Below are 19,625 nucleotides of genomic sequence, written 5' to 3' on the forward strand. Positions count from 1 at the left end.
GAACCACACGGTTCAAAGACTTTTGAGTGCACAGAGAGATGTTGTAAAAGCAAGGTTACAGGATTTTGATTCCAAAAACTAAGTATTTTATTCAAGTGGGCTCAAATTGTCACTATCGTGACAATTTGAGCGTTTATTTTGTATCTATGGTTCCCCTTATATTGACTGCTTCGACAATAAGTGAGTCATGTGATTTGATTCTGTGGAATAATCTTGTACCTTCATCAACAAAATATTATCGTCCCATCAAAATAATGTTTCCCAAAGAAACACCTGATTTTGTAACACAACAAGTTGATAATATTAAAAAAGAAATACAGGATCTGAGCCCCAGTAAGGTTATTGTAGAAGGAGTACAATTTAAAATAAATCGACGTTTTCACTAACGATGATCGATGGTAAAACTTGCAGCACTCTTTCCAATACAGCTGCTCAAAATTGTCATATTTGAGGTGCATTACCAAAAATAATAAACAATCTAGAAGCAGTGCAAGCATACCAATAAATAAAAATGCTCGTTAATTAGGACTATCAAGTTTACGTGCTTGGATTAAATGCATGGAATGTGTCCTCAATATATCATACCGTTTTGATATTAAAAATTGGAGAATTGAGAAAACACAGAAAGATGTAACAGAAAGAAAAAAAAAAGGTAGTACAAGAAAATTTAAGAAGAGAATTGAATACATTAGTTGATTTACCAAAACAAGACTGTGGCTTTCAGCAATACAGGGAATGTGGCTCGTACTTTTTTTACAACGCAGAGCCTCACAAGCTACAGGGGTAAATAAATCTCTTATAGAAAGATTTGGTTCAATTCTCCGTAGCTAGGGGTTTGCAATAAATATACCAGCTTTTGAAAATTTTACCATGCAAACTGCTGATTTGCACATTCAAGAATACTCTTGGTACTAAATGCCGCAAAATGTACACAAATTTTTGATGCATGGAAGCTTCATTATAAAAGAAGTCATCCTACCATTTGGTAAACTGTCAGAAGAGGCTCAGGAGCATAGAAATAAAGACATTCGAAATTACAGTGAGTTCTATGCAAGAAAACTTTTCAGAAAAGAAAATGTGGAAGTCATGTTACATCTACTTCTTATAAGCTCTAACCCTTTAATGACTTGTTTAAGGAGACAATAGCCAAAATCTAGTGACAGTTTTTCCCAATCAGTTTTAGCCTTGCTTAGAGCAGCTGAAGACTTATAGGCAAAAATTTGTTTTTACATGTTATAAAAATGTAATAAAATTTTAAAAAAATATTGGTTACAGTGTTTTCTTTTTTTTAAACATTAAATTAAATACCTTTTTTGCAAATGCATTGTTATATTTATATTTTCAGGATTCTGGTTTAGACGAGTTTTTTTACATACTAGTAATTTAAAAAAATAAAACTAAAATCGGTTTGATTTAAAATTACTCCCCAGAAAATAAAACAAATGTTATAAAATGTTATTTTTAACATTTAAATATGTTTTTAAATATGAATTAAAAATATACAAAATTTACACTGCTTAATATTTCTAAGAAACGATAATTTAACATAGCAAAATAAAAATCATCATATCTTAATCTTAAAATGTAACAAATGTAAAATAAATACTAAAGTTACAGTTCTTGACAAATAAAGACATTTTAAGAAATATAAGTGTTTTGCCAGATGAACACAGATTTCATTTCTAAGAAAATAACTGTAGAATATTGAAACCATGGCACTTAGGGAATTCCAAGTTTTAATCTTATTACCTGAAGACAGTAAAAGTGCACCCTACTTACGACAATTGCCATGAAATTACTCTACTACCATAACTAACCAAAGTCGTTCTTGTATTTTACATATACAACAACGTTTTACCTATATATGAATTTCAGTTCCTTATATTGTGGGGTAATACTTTTGCAACCATAGATCGCCGGAAAGGACCACTGCGTCTTATAAAACTGATGGGATACCTACAATAATTATCAATATTCTTGGGATTTTTTAACATAACGGTAAACAAAGTTTAACATTTTTAAAATTGTAACCGATTGTGTTGACACTTAATAAAAGCAACTTTTATGTCAACACTCCATAAAAATTATTACATGATTTGAGTTTGTCATCAAAAGTTTAAACAAGCAAAATGAGAAGGGCAGATAAATTTTTGGCTTTAATTTAAAAAAAAAGACGGTGTCTTTGTTAAATTAAGCTTTCAAAAGTGTTGACTTGTTGTGATCCTTGCGTTATCTTTTAATTTATAGAGTTTGGAAGTATGATTATATTGAAAAAAAATTACGATAACAGGTTAAAAACTGATTTAACATCATGAAAACAATAAATTGAAGTATCTTTTTTATATATGTATTGTTTGCTTGTATTCGTTAAGTTTATATAATAAAATTTTTTTTTATGAAATTATTTATTTTATAACTTTATGTTCGCTTCATTTATAGTTTTACTTTAAACGAAGCGAACTAAAACGCGTTTCACTCTTTCTTTTGTTGCTTTTTAATTATGTTAATGACGTAAGAAAAAAAATAACGGTAACTGAAATCTATTTTTTTAATTTTTTATTTTCGTTTTATTTATTTCACATCAATAAAATTAATAATTTATGTTCTTCAACGAAAATATATTCGACATGTTATTAGGTTTTTAACGCGATCCAAGCCTTATGGAGAAGCCTCGAATATTTTCATTTCAAATATAATTAAACTAACTACTATCTTTAAACGCTATAAGTATACCATAATTAATCTAATAAAACTGAGTAAAAAAATTTCAAAAATTCTTTTCAGAAAATATAAAAAATCTTCTTGAGACCTGGAAAGGCATACTTAGATTAGATTTGGTTCAGTTAACTTATGAATGTTTAATTAATGTATGTTTCTTTAACTTGTAAGCGATATGGAGGTACATTATCGACATATTTTACATTTATTAGACTTTCATAAAAACGGTTGCGATACTTACGATTTCATTCCATAAAACTAAACGGTTGGTTCAAATTTTGTTCGAATTTGTGAAAAGATTTTTTAAAGTTCGATTATCGAGTTTAAGTTTATAAAATCTAACGTTTTTTTTTTATTTAAAAAGTTTTACGAATTCATTGTGTTACACTGGTAACAAAACTTCTTAAAATTTGTAAGTATTTTTAAGTTTTATATTCATTCATTTGTTTTTATTAAAAAAGTTTATGTTTTAAAACTAAACTTATATTGTTACAAAACAATAACTTACGACGACTGCTTTTGTAAAGAGTTAATGATAATAAGTATGGTGAAATATTTTATAAAAACGATCGATTTTATATCGCTTCATCTCCATTTGAGTATGAAAATTTTTTACAAGAATATTCCAACTTGAAAATATAGCTTTCACGAATTTGAAGTTTTGTAAGCGTTTATTTTTATTTATTTTTTTTATTTTTTCAACATATGAAAATATAATATAAGTATTCTCTTGGAAAATACGATAATTGAGTATGAAAGAATAAGTTTTTTTTAGGTTAAAAGGTAGATCAAAAATAGATGTAGAAAAATAAATATGTTAAAAAAGAAATCAACCTGCCTTTAAAACGCTACTAGTGCAAAAAAAATGCATATTTATAAACCTTAAAAAATATTCTTCTTTTATGAATTATAAGTTAACACATCACCTCGCCACAAAAACTCTTCGCTGCAAAAAAATCGTTTTCGTCGCGTGGAAAGCATTGTTTTCACAAACTTTTTACTTTAAAAAATGTTTGCCATGTTTTTGTATGCAAAAAACTAGTACATAATGGTAAAGGTATGTACGTATCTATGTCATACTAATTTTATAACATACTAAGGTATTATTCAATTTCATTTTCAAGCGACTATTTTTAATCGATTTTTTTTCGTTCTAAATGTTTACAACATTTGTACCATATGGTACTATTTCTATTGTAAATTGACAGTTTGTCTATGTTTAATATTTTGGTAAGAACCTGTGTTTCTTTTGCAAAAAGTTTCAGACAATTAATGTTTTATGAAAGAGCTGTGAATGAGAAATAGTTTTCTTGTTTACGTTGAAATGATTGTTACATAGATTTATTTTTTAAAACAGCATCAAATGACATATTTTTTTAAAAACAATATGTCATTTGATGCGATTTTGTGGTAAATTTTAAATTTAATTGATTATCGGTTTTTCTTAGGTATGTTTGTTGCTTGTTTTTATATATTATAAATATTACATTTTGTAGCTATGTTTTAATGATGAAATTATTGACTTCTGTTTAGACTTTATTTGCTCAGTCTAATTAAAGACTTGCATGACATATTTTACTCAAGAAGATATTTTTAAAATTTCATTGAAAGTGTGCACCAGCGCTCATCCTGAGCAAAGTGATTAGCACTAAAAAAAAATTGATTTTTTATTGGCATAAGTAATTTAAAAGCAATTAAACATAAAAACAATAAAAGTATATAAACATTAAAGCAATGAAAGTATATATATATATATATATATATATATATATATATATATATATATATATATATATATATATATATATATATATATATATATATATATATATATATATATATATATATATATATATATATATATATATATATATATATATATATATATATATATATATATATATTAAGGGTTGGATTAAGTAATCGCGATTTGGGAAATCTGGAAAAAAAAATCTGTCTTCGAAATTGTAGTTAACGCAAAACCGTGTACTTTGTTTTCAAGTGGCAAATTAACTTAAATTTGTTAACGAAAGGTATAATAAACAAAACATTAAAGTTACGACTACTAAAGTAATAACACTCTAGTGTTATTACTTTTAGTCGTAAGTAACCTGAAATGTTCATTTTAATTTTATTGCATTCAAAATGTTGTTTCAAAATGGATTCAATCAATTTTGTAGCACTTCTGGTTATTAAAAAAGTTTATTAGATCTATTATAAAAATTTATTAAAGTATTAGAAAAAAATTGCTTTAGTATTTATAACATATTTGTATAACTTCTGTTCTTAAAAATTGCATTGCATAACTAATAAACATAAATGTTTGTCTACGCTGAGATACTGAGAAGAAGTCGTAAAGTGTTTTTTGTTTATAAACAAATAATTAAAAGTGAAATAGATTCGTCAAGTTTTTTAATCAACGTCGAAATCGAATCAACAAACATTCTTTATACAAAATTTCTTTAGAAATTTGATTTATAAAAAACATTCACTTGTTTAAATAAAATATTTTGTTTTAATTTATAACTTATATTTAACTTATATTTTGTTTTAAAAGTGTGATAAAATGTTTAAATTAACAAAATTAAAAAATTGTCTATAATTTTATAATTTTTTTAAGAATTATTTTATTTAAAAGTTTCTTAATTTATTATTATTTTTTTTATGTATCATTTTAATTTAATATTAATTTATGTATATAATGTTATTATGTAATATATAATATATTTAATAAAAATAAAAAATTGTATTTGATTTTTTATTCAATCATTAAATTTATAAAACTTATATGTATGAACATATAGAATATTATAATGTAAGAGTTATAATTTTGATTATTTTAATTATTTATTTGTTTATTTTTATAATTAATATTTAATTTTACTTTAGGTTGTCTAATTAAAAGTGAAGATGAGCGTGATAACTATGATTTATTCATTGAATGTTTTTATGAAAGTCAATCATCATTTACTGATGAAATAGAATCAGTTGTTGATCAACAATGGTGGATTATTTCGATTGACGATGGAAAAACTTCTTACTTAACTTCTTGCGAAAATTATTTCATAAATCATTACTTAAAATCTGGAAGAAAGTTGTGGTCGTTAGATGTTGATAAAAGTATTTTAAGTGATGAAGAAAAAAAACTTTTAATACAATGTTCAACTAATGTTCGCGATTTCACCTTTTATTGTCCAATTAATTTCAAAGGATGGAAACCGAAAGTTAAGATTGAAAAGTTGAAGATGTGGATCTCATGTTATTTAATAACCAAAAAAGATTTTGAAGAGAATTTTCTTCCGTGGATTAATCTTTGTGAAGAATTAATTTTATTAAATAAATTTATGAATGGATTTGTTGTTCAAATATCAAGAGGTTTAAGATCGAGTACCGTGGTGAATGTTTTCACCACCTCGTTGAATTAAAAAAGTTTACAACACCATAAAATATCCAATAACTTAAATATATTAAATAAAAACTATAATTATAAATAACCAATGAAATATTTAATTTATTATTTTATGATAAAAATGTTTTTAAATATACAAATTAATTTTACTTGTTAATTAGATTTAATATTTAAAAGTTTAAATTTTTCTGAATGAAATATCATAAAATAATTCGTTTTCAAATATATTAATAGTTATAATTATAATATAAATTATTACATATAACTATTATTATGGTATATAAATTTTAATTTTTTTTTTTTTTTTTTTAGTATTATTATAAATGATCTTATACTTGTATAATGATAAATTACGGTACATAATTTATTATTGTATTTTCTTTAAATATTATATTTTCATTTTTTAATTATTATGTTATTATTATATGATTTTTTAAATAATATCGTTAATAAATACTTGTTAAATATTTTATGTATACTTTTATATTTTATGTTTATTAATTTTTCTTTAAATTAGCAAATAAAATAATAAATTTTTTTATTTTATTATCAATTTCTTTTCAAATATTATCGTACTATATTTTAGATAAAGTCATAAGTTTTTGATTTGATTAAACTTTGATAATTTTGTAATAAGAAATTGAACTTTGAAAGTTTTATAAAAAAAAAAAAAAATTTGTATTAGATTCGCGCTTTTTAAATACTTTTTACACAAATTTATATTATATTTATTATTTATATTTATTATTATATTTATATTATAGTTATCGCAATTAATGAGCTAATTAATAAAAAAGTTAAATTTCTGAATAAAGATCCTTGTTTGCCAACATAAAAAGATGCATGGCAGGGAGTAAAGGGTATAGTTTTCCTCTATGCACACACATGCATGGACGCCCTTGTAATTTGTTTATGTTCCAGATAGGACATTTCCACGTATTTATACCTATGCCAAAGGAGGAGGCTAAAATTTTAAAAATTAGAATGGCTAAGGTCTGGAAACAAAGAGCCCTAGTAAAGTCTATCTTTATTTGATTCGTTATTAAAACAAAAACAAGTCTCCACCGTTGTTGTCCTATACAATAACCTTTATGCCATGCACATTTATATCGTGTAATTAAACTTTATTAAAATTAATATTTGTATATATATTTAAAGACGTTTTTAAATTGCGCAAACAAGGGGCTTTGGGGTCGTTTAAAGTATCTTGGTACCTCCTCCATCTTTTTTTTTTTTTTTTAACTTATCATTGTAAAACCCGAAAAAATTAATGGTTTGCTATACAATGAAAATCATCGTGCATCGTGAACGATGAAAATCATCGTTCAAATTATAAAAAATTATCACAAACATGGTATAGAATAAAAATGATATATTGAATGTTAAAGAATTCTGAATTAAAAATTATTTAGTTATTTTGCTGTCAGTATAATACTTTGAAAAAATATTTGGTTTTGGTTACAAAAGTTTTAATCTATGTACGCAAAAATAAGCACTTAACTTTATGAACTTTTAAATATGATTTGAGGTCAAAACATTGGCAGAAAACACTATGGTACACTCATATTTTTGTCTTTCTTGCAAATCAATAAAATAAGTATTTTTTAGCAAAAATAATTTTAAGTCCTGGGCCAAGTTTAAAGCTTGTTTTTTTTTGAAGATTTATGAAAGCGTGATTCTCTAAATATCTGATTTCCAAATTAAAGACATCAATTGTTTAAAACTAATCATATTTATTGCTTATCATTTAGTCTAACTATTCAGTTACAAACCCTCAAAAGCAATTTAAATAAATCTTGTTTTAAAATAAAAATTTAGGGCAAAAACAAAACTTTTTTGTTTGGAATTACTTTGTTTTTTATTTATTAATTAATTAAGGATATGCTCACTTTCGCCAGGCTTTACAATTGTAACACATAATCGAGTCTTCCTTTGGAGATTTCATGAACTTTTCATTGCAACCTAATACAACAACAGTCTTTTAAAATTATTATTTCGTTTTTTTATTATTAAAACCATGAAAAATTACAAATAAATTTTTAAAGTTACAAAACCCCGGGACATGCATTTACCAATAGTGCACTTCTTGTGCAACCACACCGGGACCTGCATTTACGACACATGATCTAATGTTATGCGGCGGATCCTTATATTTTCTTTGCAAATTAAATAACATATTTCTGTACCACCTCCAGCTCTACTTTTTACTTTAAATTGTGTTAAATTATCTTTAATTGATTAAAATTCTTTTTTCATCTTTTAGTTTTACCATCATTATTTTTACTTCTTGATTCTTTCTTTTATTTTGCTCTAAAATACTTCTTATTTGCAAACAAGTATTAATAATATTGGATAGTTATAAAAGTTAAATGTTCAAGGTTTTTTTTTAGGGGTACAGAAGTAATAATATAGAAATTCTTAGAAATTTCTATGGGATTTCTATAGAATAACTATTAATTTCTATATAAATTGATATAAAACTTTTTTTCTATAAAAAACAAGTAGAAAAAAATGTTCCATAGAAATTTTTATAGAAATTAACAGATATTCTATAGAAATTAAGAAGTTTTAAGTCGTGGACGTTAGCGCCCAGAACAATAATTTTTTTAACTTATTTTCATATTCAAGTTTGTATATGAAAATAAGTTTAAACATTTGAAGAAAATGTTTCAATGGCGTAATCAAAATTGTTTACGATTAGTTAAATAACTTTTCAACAATTTTAAAACATTACCTGTTATGCGATAATATTTATACGATTTATATTTTATTTTTCAAGCAAGAACTTTATGATCAAAGGTATCAAACGTTTTTGCTAAATCAATAAATATTCCCTTTGTGAACTTAGAATTATTAAATGAGTCTGATGTAATTCTTGTAAGCTGAATAATAGCATGCTCTGTTAAATTAGTATTTTTAAATCCATATTGCATGTTATATAATAACTTGTTTGATAAAAGGTGATTGTAAATTCTGTTGTACAAAGTTTATCCTAAAACTTTAGAAAAAACAGAGAGGATAGAAATTTGACGAAAGTGTTTTACATTAGTTTTTTCTCCTTCTTTAAATATAGGAATAATTTTTCCTATTTTTAAATTATCAGGAAAAACTCCGTGTATAATAGAGCATTTAAAAATTTGGAAAAGTATGCCTTTTCAAACGTCAAAGCAGTTTATAATAACATTCTCATTGATATCATCTAGACCAACTGCTTTATTTGACTTTTACAATTCAAAAGCACTTTCAAACTCTTCAAAAGACAAATCAAAAAAATTTAGATACGAGTTTAGAGGTTCAATGTTGCCTTTATTAAATTTTTAGGGTTTGGAATTTTTTTGGCTAGGTTTGGTCCTACAGTTACAAAATATTTATTAAATTCGGAAGCAAATGTTTTTTGATCAAGAAAAAAATGATCATCTACTTTAATAAGCGATGTTTTTTTAGTGTTACCAGTAATTTCGTTTATTAGTTGCCAAGTGCGTTTTGAGTTTAATTTGTATTTTTCAAGTAAATTAGTGTAGTTTATTTATTTTGGATTTTTCCTTAGGCGTTCAAATAGTCTTACGTTATTTTTATAAATGGTCTTACTCTCAGTTGTTTTTGATATTAAATATTTAATATAAAGTTTTTGTTTAACTTTAGAAGATGTTAGAATACCCTTAGTAATCCATAGCGATTTAATTTTTTATGTTTGTAATTTATTTCTACTTTTGGAAAATTGATGTCATAAATTTCGTAAAAAATTATAAAAAAAGATTTATATATTAAATTAATGTCTACAAAAAAGTTAATAATGTCCCAAATAACTAAAGAAAGTTGATATTTAAAAGATTCTAGGTTTTTATTATAAAAAATTCGTTTTTCAAAAGATTTTTTTTTTATTATATCAAATTTTCGCATAAATATCTATTGAAAAGAAAATAGGGAAATGATCAGATATGTTACTTTTAATAATGCCTTTTTAAAACGAATTATTAAAAATATCGTTTGGTATAATGTTATCAATTAAGGAAGTTGTTGTTTGAGTAATTTAGTTGGTTTGTTTGTTAGATGAACTGCTCCATATTTAAATATGTCATTATAAAACCCATTAATGTCTTTTTTGACGTGATACTCAAAGCCATTTAAATTCAGATCGCCTAATATGTAAAGTAATTCCGTTTCGTGGTTGCTTTTATTTATAACATCATCATGTAAAAATGTACTAAATGTTTTAAATTCGCCAGTAGTTGGGCGATAACAACAGCTAATCACAATGTTTTTAGTATTATTGATCAATATTTCAATCGTTAAAACCTCTATATTGACGTCAGAAATACTCTTGTCATACCTAATATAATACCATAGGTTTTCCTTTACATAAATAGTTAAACCACCGCCGCGTTTATTTGTTTTCCGCCCTAATGAAATCAAATTATAGCCCGGTATTTTAAAATTATTATCTAAATTTGAGTCATCAGAACTACACCAGGTTCCAGTTGGGATATTACACTAAAAATAGTTAGATTTTTCTCAAAAATATTGCAAAGATTTTCAAAATTTTTTTAAAACTTCTTTTATTTATGTAAATGGCATTAAATTTATCACGCTCAAAAAATTCTTTTATTCCAAAATTATAAAAATAGCAGCAGTTGCATTGAAAAGCATCTGTTTCACCATAGTATAGTTATAAGAAAGATATAGTTTGGAAGCGAACAATAGCGCATTGTTTTAACTCTTTCATACTGTTTTTTCTCGTTTCCGGACTTCCGAACCTGCACAAAAAGATTGTTGTTGTTAGCGGTTGCCTGTTATTTTTTTAAGTTGTCTTTCTATTTTTATTGAAATTGATTTTTTTGATATGCCTGGTGAAAATTGTGCAATATTTGGTTGTTCAACTTCAAGAAGACACAAAGGTATCAGCATTTTCAAAGTTCCTACTCCAACTAATGATGCAAATAAGAAATGGAGTGATGAGCTTATTAACGTAATTACTAGAGACAGACTCATCGATGATTCTTTGAAAAAACGAATTGATTCCTTCAACCTTTATATTTGCGAGCTTCACTTTACTGTAGATCAATTTTGGGTTTACTCATCTCGAAAAATTTTAAAGGATGGAGCATTGCCAACTCTAAATCTCCCTAAGAAAAGTAATCAATCACAGCGAAGTTCAATATCCATTACAAAACGTGAGGAGTTTTTAGTGACGCAAGAGTTAATTTCTCGAACTACAACGTCATGTTACAAATCTTTTGATGATTTTACAAAACGTATTTTAAAGCTCTCTCTTGATGATTGTTGGAAAATTTCTTTGGATGTTAGATTTATAGTAATTACTTGTAATTCTCCAGAACATATTTTACAAAAGTATGAAATTTATGTCGACGAGTTGCTAGACTATTGTGTAAGAATTTTTGGTTGGATGTTACCAATAGATCATCTTTTGTACCTTCAATATAAAGGATCTTTTTTAAATGTTTCTTTATCAAAATTTATAAGTCATATTGAATCTCTTGTTCATTGTCCTGCTGTTGAAGTAAAAAGTTTAGACTTAATCAACCAAAACTTTAAATTTGAAAAGCATGTTATAGCTAAAAAATTTAACTATTTGCTTTTTAAGCAACTTCCTCTTAAACCTCGATTAAATCAAGATGAGTTTTATCGTTCACTTAATTGTAATATTTTAATAAAATCCCAGAGTTGTTCTTATTCATGCCATTCTTTGCAACTTAAAACTAATTATGAAGTAAATAATAAAAATAAAACTTTAAACCAACCTGCAAAGCTAAATGCTCCTCTTAAATTTACCTCCACCGAACAAATTAAATTAAGTTTGCAACAACATCGTTTAAAATGCAAACAGTTGGAAAATCAAATTGAACATATGAAAACAGTTTTGAATATGGAAAGTGAAAAAGTTAATTTAGAACTTGATCAAGACCTTAAAACATTGTACTCTGGTTTTAATCGAAAAAATATTCCATGAAACTTCATGAAACTATTTTGGAATGAGCAGCAAAAGTATATTAAAGCTTCTAGCCCCTGTAGTGTTAAATATCATCCAATGATAATAAAATTTTGTCTCAATTTAGCAGCTAAATCTTCGTCAGCATATTCTGATTTGCGTTTTGATAGTAAGACTGGTTCAGGATTTTTAGTTCTTCCAAGTTTACGCACCTTGAGAGACTACAAAAATTATATACATGCTTCAAGAGGTTTTAATCCTCAAGTCATTAATGATCTTGCAAATAAAACTTCTAACTTCTCTAGTTCTGAACGATTTGTTACAATTCTGTTTGATGAAATGAAAGTTCAAGAAGATTTGGTTTGGGATAAATACTCTGGTGAGTTAATTGGATTTGTAGATTTAGGAGATATTCAAACTAACTATGCAACACTTAAAAATGTGAGAGAGCTAGCCTCTTATGTTTTAGTTTTTCATGTTAAAAGTATAGTAAACCCACTTTCCTATAGTCTAGCAACATTTGCCACAACTAGAGTAACATCGACACAACTTATGCCAATATTTTGGAAAGCAGTGTGTTATCTGGAGAGTATAAATTTGAAAGTCATAGCTGCAACTGCGGATAGTGCATCTCCAAATAGGAAGTTTTTCAAAATGCATAAGAAATTAGATGGTGGCTCAGGGAAAAAAATTATATATCGCACTAAAAACTTATTTAGTAATGATAATAGATTCATCTTTTTCTTTGCAGATGTACCTCATCTTCTCGAAACTGTCTAAGTAATTCTGGTTCTGGATGTAAATCACGCTACATGTGGAATAGTGGATTTTTTCTTCTTTGGAATCATATTTCAACATTTTACAATTCTGATTTAGAAAGAGGTTTAAAACTTGTTCCTAAACTAACAAGCGATCATGTAAACTTAACACCATATTCTGTGATGAGGGTACGTCTTGCATCCCAAGTATTGAACGAAAGGGTAGGAAATGTTTTAAAGCAGTTTGGACCACCAGAAGCTGCTAGAACTGCAGAATTTTGTTTAATGATGGATATGTTTTTTGATTGTTTGAATGTAAAGAACAGTGTTGAGCATATAACAAAAAGAAAGTCATTTTTAAAACCTTATGAATCAGTAGATGATTCAAGATTTGATTGGTTAGATAACTTCCTCTTCTATTTTAAATTGTGGAAAGAATCTATAGATCAACGAGAAGGAAGTTTTGATGAGAGCTCAAATCAAAAATGTTTATTTCTTCTCAAACTTATGAAGGTTTGCAAATTACAGTACATTCATTTAAAGAAGTTGTTAAATTTTTACTTGAAAATGGTGTTCGATTTGTATTTTCTGAAAGATTCTGCCAAGATGACCTTGAAAACTATTTTGGAAGACAACGTGCAATTGGTCGCAGAAAAGATAATCCATCTATCAAAGATTTTGGCTACAATGACAATACAATCAAGTCACAATTTTCAGTTCGTCCAATTACTGGTAACATTCAATCTACTAACAATAATATCATGGATATTGAAAATAATCCTTTACCGAAAAGAAAAAAAAATAGTTCAAAGTTAATTCAAATTACAAACCAACTTTAAGTTCTGCTTTTTCACATTTATTAATTGAAAAAAAAAGGTTATTTTCATAACCACAAAGTTTTAAAAGCATTATTTGTCATTTATAATGGTATCTATAAATGAATTAGTATAAAGGCATTGTGTTTTTCTTCAAAAAATATTTCTAAACAAAATACGATTGGCATATTTTATTAAAATAAATTGGCGGGCTTCCATCAAGTTCAAGTAAGTTAAACTACTGATTTTGGACCCCCTCCTGAGGGTTATTTAAAAGGAAAATTATTTTTTTGAATATTTTAGGGGGCGCGGTTTGACTGTTGTAGGGGGCATGGTGGTCAGCTTGCCCCCCACGCCTTATACTAAATCCGCCTCAGGTATAGTAAACATTTAAAATAAACAAGATCAATACTTATAATTTTAATTCACTTGGAATAACTTTTGCTTGTTTTCTATTTGCTTGCATAGTTATTTATAAGTAAATAAAGGAGGACTGTGACCGACGGTCGCAGGTGTGATCAAAGTTTGCTTTGAAAAAATATATGTTAAATGAAAGCGATGAAGTACTTCATCACTTGTGTGACTATGTAGTGATGAAATACTTTGTCACTACAGTCATAAGAATATCTTTAACGTAACTAAAATTAATTCATTTCAATAAAATTTTACTTTATTGGCTCAGCCAGTACCGAAGCAACGGAAAATTGCCCCATCCGAGTAAGGTTATTGAGGTGCAAAAAGAAACAATTCTTTTCTATAAATAGCTCTTTTTAATTATTAAAAAAATATTTTTATTCTTCCTTATGAAAATCTTTTTAAAAAGATATTGCTACTAAATGTCACAAAATTATTAATAATTTTGATCTTAATAATTTTTGGTTTAAAAAAAATTGATTTTTTTCAATTATTTCTAAATTTTGTATAAAATTCTGGTTCTTTTGAGACCCTGTTTGATATACTTTTTGAGAAAAAAAACAACTTTTATTAGGGAACTAAGGTGTAATCAAGGTTCATGGGGTGTGTAACCTCTTTCAACGAAAACAATGACATTTTATTTTTAGGGAAACTATATATATATAACTATATATGTATATATATATATATATATATATATATATATATATATATATATATATATATATATATATATATATATATATATACACTTACTCTTGCCAACTATAGTGAGCAAAACATGATAAAATATGTTACCTTTCTTTAAGTGTGTTTTTTTTAGAAAATTTTAGTTTATTTAGTAGTGTTTAGGTTATTTAGTAGTTATTTAGTTATTCAATAGTATTTGGTTTTATATCAGAAAAATTGTTTAATATAAGAGAAGACATTTCAGTGAGTGTATTACTCAAAGCTAGATCGCTGAAGTGTGAAGCTAGTAGATTTTCGCTCAACAATCCATAATAATCTTGATAAAATAAATCACTATTGCCTTTAAATTGTTCTATTATTGGTTTTAACTTTTGCCAAAGATTTTCAGCATCATTTAATGAATAACTAAATTTCTCGCATGAGAACTGTTTTCTTATATCAAATGGCAGTCACATGTCCATTTGCAATAAACTTGCACATTCTTCAACTATGCTTTCAGCTTTAGTGGTGACAATGCATTAGAAGAGTTCTCCGTATTATACATTTTGGAAGAATTTATTTCAAAACTCTCTAAAATGCTTCGATGCAATGTGTCTCTTTAAACCTCTAATTGTCTTGTAAACTTTGGGACACTGAATGCATGCATGCTGTTCAACATTATCTCTATAAATATCAATATCAGAAACAATAGAATCTATATCTGTAATTAAATTAATGTCATTGTTCAAAAATCCTCCTTCAACCACGTCAAACAAACATTCCAAATCACTATTTATCTCGAAATCGCTGTTAAAAAATGCCATTTTTTAAACTTGTGCAGGTTTGCCGGGTCGTTGTGAAGTTTTCAAGTTAAAATCGAAAAACAATGGAAACGGTCCGTGTTTCCAGACTATGTATTCTTATGACTATGGTTTCACTAAATTAACTTAGATCCGGATCGAACTCTTTGTTAAGTATAAAATCATTGATTTTAAAAATATCAAAATTCTTTGAGCGATTTGAAGCTATTTTAGTATTTAAAACAAATAAAAATTTATAAAAAAAAAATAATAAAGATAAAATCAATAACTCTAAAATAAAAAAATTTCTTAAAAGTCGCGAGTTGCAAGTTTATACGACTTTAGCATATTTATACGACTTTAGCATATTTACCTTTGGCTCTAAAATCTTTTGCTTCTATACATAAATGTTTTTGCAATTTTAAAGTTCTTTCGCTGTAGTCTTCGTTTACGTTAATCAATCGTTCCACAATTTTAACTAAATATAGTTATCCAACTGCGTTGGATAACTATGTTCAGTTAAAATTTCGTTCTTTTCTCCATCACTACTATTTTTCCTCGCCCTGTGCGCCAACCAAATTCAACATTACTTTTAAATCCAAGTTTTGTCTTTAAAACATTTTGAATCTTTTCCCCGCTCAATTCCCACGTTTCATTTTCGTCTTCTTCAATTCCCTTAAATCTTAGGTTATTTCTTCTGCTCCTGTCTTCGAACTCAGCTAGTTTGTCGTTGACAACAACGTTTGTTATATCATTTTGATTTGATAATAAGTTTATTTTCATTCAGAAAGTTCTTGAACAATTGATTCATATTTCTCGCAAAGAAACTCCGCCGATTTCCTTAGTTCATTAGTTTCTTTTTTTAGTTTTGTATTTTCTTCTCGAAGAGTTAATAGCTTATTTTCCATTTTATCAAACTTCTCGTTACGCACTTTTAATAAAGTATTCTCGTGAATGTCTAATAGGTCATTAATTTAGCTTTTTTAATTTAGTTTACAAAAGCACGTCCGTTCACGTTTTGCGTGAAGTTCTCATCGTAAAATTCTTATCTATAAAATATTCAATCTGTATTAATTGCTATTAAATAATTTTGCTATTAAATAATAAGTTTTAAACAGAATTGCGCACGAAACAGAAAAAGCAAAAGTCTCGCACAGAGTTCATGGAATTAGTTAATATCTCAACAACTCCTATTTAATATAGGGGAACGGCGCCTATGACGGCATGGCGCCAATGATGGAATACAGGTCATATTTCCATAAAAATTGGTTTTGGTGAAAACATGATCTACATGACTATACTGACTTCATATTAGTTTTAGTAAAAATACGGTCCTTGTGCACAAATATTGTTTTATAATCAACAAAAATTGATTTTGGGATGTGCTGTTGTAGTTTTATTCCCTTCATATATTTAAGATTGAGATTTTATTATAAACTGCGCAGAAAAAGAATTTTCATACATTCTATATCCAAGTTTTGTGCATTTAATAGAATACTTACTTTAATTTTATCTTTTAAACAAAGCAGATACGGCTTGTTTTAATGAAAATGATGACTTTTTCCTATAATGGCATACTGACGAGTTGGGTGTGTTGCGAAAATGACGAATTGGGAAAACCTTTTTTTTTTTGTAAGAAAAATTTATTTTTAAGTAAAGTAAAAAGGAAGCGATGCTCCAAAAGTTTCTTTTTTGGTCCTAAAAAATACATAAAACGCAATATATCCTATGCGCATGCGCAAAACTTGACAATGCTGCTGTGCAAAACTTTACAATGTTGCGTGAAATGGTAAATTAGGATAGTTCCGAGTACTTTGTGGCTTTTCTGAGGGAACAATAATCATAGGAAAAGTGGTTGCCTATAATAGCATACTTGTGCTTTTTTTTAAAAAAGGAATAAATTTAAAATAAAAACTAATGAAAACTCCAAGGGTTATTATTTTCTACATGTAACGAGGAATGCATCCATATCAAAACTTTTATTATTGATCTTCTGGATACTGAATAATGAAGCTTCAAAGTTAAGTATGTCATTGAAGGCGCCTTTTCTTTACTTTCAATGATAAATAGCAGTCGTCAAATTTTTCTAGTCATAGTATAGGATTTAGAAAACCGTTGCATATTTTTCAAACTATTTCAACATTGACACAAATAAAATATATATTAATGAAATAATTTAAACATTCAGCGTAAAATGTGATGAAATATTTCTGTCATAATTTTTCTTCAAGACAATCGTAATAGTATTGTTTCAAGTCTCAGTTCTAATTGTAAAAAGGATCGAAAAAAAAAAGTCAGGCAGAAAAATGGAAACCAACATTAAGTTTAAAATCTATTTAAATCTATTTAAAATCTATTAAAATCTGACGTAAGATGCTCGCAATAGAAATGATTAACACTTCGTCCAATAGAAATGACTAACACTTCGTCCAATAGAAATGATTAACACTTCGTCCAATAGAAATGACTAACACTTCGTCCAAATACTTTTTAGTTTTCACATGCTATAAAGCATAACATTGTTCAATTTCCAAATTACATGAAATATGTAGTTATCAAAAGTAAAAAAAAAAAGAGGTTTACTTATAATAGGAGATATAAAAATAAATGTTTTATAAAACAACGAATATGTGAACAAAGGCCTTATATAAGAAAAGGGTCTTATCACAAAATACCCTGGAGTACCATTTAACCAGGAAGTTTACGCCTCCTTTCTTAGCAATAATGCATATATGGCTAGAGCAGACTTTGAATCTTGGGCCTCCAGTTCCGAAGCCAGAACTCTAAATACTACACCACGGCTGCTATATTTGAATCTACCTTTTTATTTTCTTATTGTTGACAACTTAAAACGTTTCTAAAATAGACTCATTAAGTTTAATTATTTGATACGTTCACATAGTTCGTGAACAGGATACTATTTGATAATGCTGACTTGTCAAATAAAGATTAAATAAACATTTTATTAATACAATTTTTAAATATTGGTTTTTTATGAAGTAAAGATTCATTTGGCAGTAGGTTTAACCAATCAGTAACTATTATTGCTTAAGAAGTTGAGTTAAAAACTGGCATGGTCAAGGATATGACGGAGCTAATATGATGGAGTGGCATTTATAACGAAGTTAAAAATAAAATAAAAAAATCAGCCATATTCACAACTGGTTTATTACGCGAATCACAATTTAAACCTTATTATAAATGACACAGTTTCTCGTTTTAGAGAAGTAAACGAGTTTTTTACAATTTTACAAAAATTTACTCTTTTTTTGGTAACACTATTAAAAGATAAGATTTGAAACAACATTTAAAAAATTAAAAGCAACAAAATGGTCTTCATAAATTATATCTTTACTAGTTATATAATTACGCTCTTTAGTTTTATAGTGAAAAATTTATTAATTTTAGAACGATTATTAATTTTAGATTTAAATTCAAGTAAAGAGCTCAGATAAAACTAACTATTGCATTAAATTTACGTGGATAATTTTAAATAAGTTTTCAAATCCAAACAATAAATGAAGTCCTTTATTAAAAATGGTATCACAGAAACGACAACAATAAGATTTAATAAATACACTGCTCATCGAATACTGTTTTATGGAGTGTATTTTTTCGGTTGTAAACAGCAATATTGCTATTGATAACAATACCTGTCGCTGTTGCTAGTGCAGAAAATTTTTTTAGCGAAAAAAGTTAATCAAAGCATATTTGAGAAATAGCATGTTTCAGGAATCTCTTAGACATTGTTTAATTTTAGCAATAAAGTACGAAGAAAAAACAAGCATTAGAATTAGGTATAATAAATTTGGAACTTCATAATGGCAAGAAAAATAATAATGGCAAGAAAAATTTATATTTAAGGTAGTTAAATAAATTTTTACCTGTTTTTCTAACATAATATTAATTATATAGTTAACTGTGTTTTACTAAATAGATATAAAAAGAAAATATTTAATATTTTATTTCTAAATATTATTAATAAATCTAACTAATAAATCTAAACTGCTACCTCTTTACCGTCAGCAGAAGTATGTTGTTCGTCTTATCAATACCAAACCATTATTATTTTGAATGAAAATTCTTAATATTTAT

The 19,625-nt window shown here is 26.5% G+C and overlaps 1 long non-coding RNA gene across 1 annotated transcript; it reads left to right on the plus strand.

Annotated features, from left to right (window-relative positions):
- The first annotated feature begins 3,087 nt into the window (after positions 1 to 3,087).
- LOC136074931 (uncharacterized) lies at positions 3,088 to 5,942 on the plus strand. The gene is made up of 2 exons (XR_010635569.1): positions 3,088 to 3,130; positions 5,608 to 5,942. It is a non-coding gene; the product is annotated as an uncharacterized LOC136074931 (long non-coding RNA).
- The last annotated feature ends 13,683 nt before the right edge of the window (positions 5,943 to 19,625 follow it).

This window comes from Hydra vulgaris, chromosome 01, assembly GCF_038396675.1.
Source record: "Hydra vulgaris chromosome 01, alternate assembly HydraT2T_AEP".
NCBI classification, from domain to species: Eukaryota; Metazoa; Cnidaria; class Hydrozoa; order Anthoathecata; family Hydridae; genus Hydra; species Hydra vulgaris.